Genomic DNA, 3,317 nt, shown 5'->3' with positions numbered 1-3,317 from the left:
TTTAAAGTTGTTTGGTCCTTGCTCTATATGCATAGAGATGTCCAGTTAAATTAATGTATTTTAAAGGCACTTGGTCTAATTTTACTTTGGGTGTTTGTATCATCAATTCATTACATAGTTTCATTTGTTTCAATTTGCTTTCAGTTTCTAGAAATGCTATTTTCCCCTTTGTAAATACAGTTTGTTTTATAATTATGCAGAGTACTTACATGGTTCTAGGAAATAAACCTACAAAACACTATATTTGAAGAAGCCTACCTGTTATTTTTGTCCTCTTCATCCTCTTCTCTCTTATTTCCCAAAGTATCTATGTTTTCTAATTTCAAAATTACTTTTTCAGCTCTTACAGTAAGCTATATGCATATGTACATATTAATAGTTAATATGTTGGGTTATATGTTTTGCTTAAAGATTGATTGATTGATTGATTTGAGAGAGAAAGGGGAAGAGAGACAGAAAGGCAGGGGCAGAGGGAGACTATGTGCTGAGCCGAGCCCTACACGGGGTTCAATCTCACAACTCTGAAATCACAAGCTAAGCCAAATTCATAGGCTTGACCAATGTGCCATCAAGACACCCCTGTTTGCTTATATTTAATTTATTCCTATTTATACTTAACATGTTGTGTATACTGTGTCCTTCTAGGTACACAATAGCATTTCATACTCACTTTCTCCATCTAGCTTTCTTTATTTAACGATATATACTAGAGAAAACTCCTTAGCAGGTTATGGACATATTCCTCTTGTGGTGTTAGTACTAGTACTGCCTAGAACTCCATTGGTTTACTTTGCTGTGTGAACTCAACCAACCCATGTCCCTTATTGATGTACATTTGGTTTTTCCCCCCAAGCTTTATTTTTCAGGTATTGCTTCCATAAATAGCCTTTTACACATAATTTTATTTTTCATATTTTTCTCAGTATATCTTTGGGATATGTTCTTAAAAGTAGTATTACTGGGTCACAAAACAAATGCAAAAAATGTGGCTAGTAATTACTAAATTTCCTTCCAAAGTGGTTTTTAACATTTTGCATTTCCATTACCAATATAGGAGAATGTTTTATTCATTTTCATCCACAGAGGGTATTGCCAAACTTTTGGATGTTGGCCAATACAATATGTGAGAAATGGGATCTCAGGGTGCTTTTAATTTGCAATTTCTTATTATGAGCAAAGCAGAACATCTTTCCATATTTTTCAGAGCATGTAGATTTCTATGCTCTTTTAGCTACTTGATTATTTTTTTCATTTTTCTATAGCACTGGGACTTTTCTTTGTTTTTAGATGTGAAAAAAATTTTAATTTAATTTAATGTATTATTCTTAGCTATTATACAAATTACTTTTTTTTTTTTACTTTGTCATTATCCATGTTTCAGTGGTGAATTTATCAGTTCACTGATATTTTCCATTATTTCTTTTCCATTATTTTGTTTATAAATTTTGTCCTAATATGGACAATTTTTTCTATTCTAGATTTATACTAAAACTTACACCTATGTTTTATTCTAGTATTTATAAGATTTAAAAAAAAAAATCTCTAACCCACTTAGAAGCTATCCAGCACATAATGGGAGGACTGGACCCCAGTGATTTATTTTCTTTACATAGCTGTCAATCTTACTTATTACAAAGTTGTATCTTTTCCTCCCTGATTTGAGATTTCATTTTTACCGACTCTGCATTTTCAATTTGGGATATTTCCAGATTTTCATTAATGAGATATATTTTTAATTAACACTGATTTGTTGACGTGAATGGGACAGTTGTCCAAAAGAACATCCTGCCTTCTGATTTTGTCTGCTTGCTTTGATGTCCTTTAGCTATTGCTATTTCTGCCATATTTTCAGTAAATTGTAGGTTAAATGTGAGAGCTTGATGGATTCAGAAGAGACACTTTTGACTAGAATAATCATTCATGAAATTATATATGTCATATTATATCACAACAGAAATTGCATAATATCTGGTTGACCTACCCTCAATGATACCAAAATTATTCACCACATTTGTTAACATAAATGATCTCTCTGTTGTACACTTTCCCTTGAGATATTTCTAATAGCAAAAATTAGGATTAATTTTCTTTAAAGTAGTTTGATATATTTTATAAACGATAATACACAGACTCGAGGTAAAAAATAATTGAAAATGTGTTTGTTGGGATCCCTGGGTGACGCAGCGGTTTGGCGCCTGCCTTTGGCCCGGGGCGCGATCTTGGAGACCCAGGATCGAATCCCTCGTCGGGCTCCCAGCATGGAGCTTGCTTCTCCCTCTGCCTGTGTCTCTGCCTCTCTGTCTCTCTCTGTGTGACTATCATGAATAAATAAATAAAATAAAATAAAAAAGAAAATGTGTTTGTTAAGGTTGCTAGAGTTATAGTTATTTTCTTTGCAAAATTATCCTTAACGTATTTTCATTTATTTCTACTTTTAAAGACTTACTTACATCATTATTAAAACAAGAGTCTAAACTATCTCACCCAAATCGTATCATCAGTAGATATTTTAATTGTTTTTTGTTGTTGTTGTTGTTGTTATTGTTTTGCTGTTTTGTTTGTGTTTTTAGAGAGAGAGAGCAGGCAAGGAGCTGGGGGAGGGGCAGAGGGAGAAAGAAAGAGAGAACCTTAAGCAGTCTCCATGCCCAGTGCAGAGCCCCATGCATGACTAGATCTCAAGATCCTGAGAGATCATGATCTGAGCCAAAATTAAGACTCAGTGGCTCAACTGACTGAAGCACCCACACACCCCTCACCAGTAGATGTTTTAATGACATATGTGGCATTCAAACATTTTCTCTTTTTACTTATTACCTAGTTCCAAGGAAAGGAAGTGAAAGAATAGATCCATATTCAACAACAATTTGGGGAAAAATTATGATTTTAAAAAATGTATTATTTATTTACAATTCTTTTTATTTGTTTATTTTTTATGAAATGCTTCATAAATTTGCATGCTTTCCTGGCTGAGTCCATGCTAATTTTCTCTGTATCGTTCAAATTTTAGTATACATGCTACCAAAGCAAGCACTATTTGCTTTCAGTTTTATAGAATTCTTACTAATATACAATTAATAAACATAGCCAATATTTGACAGGTAATTATTAAGCAAATTTTATTCATTTTTAATGAGATGAATGGGCTTTTACTCTATTTTATGCAGACATGGATTAATATAACTTATTTCTAGAACCATATAGGATTCAGCCTCAAATTTACAACTCCCTTTCATGGTTATAAATGCTAGTAGTAAACAACATATTTCATATTTTAAAAAATAAGTAAATGGAAATGAAAATTATTCTATCAGAGATAT

At 32.4% G+C, this 3,317-nt stretch overlaps 1 non-coding gene across 1 annotated transcript; it reads right to left on the bottom strand.

Moving 5' to 3' along the window:
* Positions 1–2,926: 2,926 nt before the first annotated feature.
* Positions 2,927–3,031, bottom strand: LOC140613694 (U6 spliceosomal RNA). The gene has a single exon (XR_012014582.1). It is a non-coding gene; the product is annotated as a U6 spliceosomal RNA (small nuclear RNA).
* Between the last annotated feature and the right edge of the window lie 286 nt (positions 3,032–3,317).

Source organism: Canis lupus, chromosome 21 (genome assembly GCF_048164855.1).
Source record: "Canis lupus baileyi chromosome 21, mCanLup2.hap1, whole genome shotgun sequence".
Taxonomy (NCBI): domain Eukaryota; kingdom Metazoa; phylum Chordata; class Mammalia; order Carnivora; family Canidae; genus Canis; species Canis lupus.
Note: the sequence above shows the minus strand (reverse complement) of the source record. Positions and strands in the feature narration are given on the sequence as shown.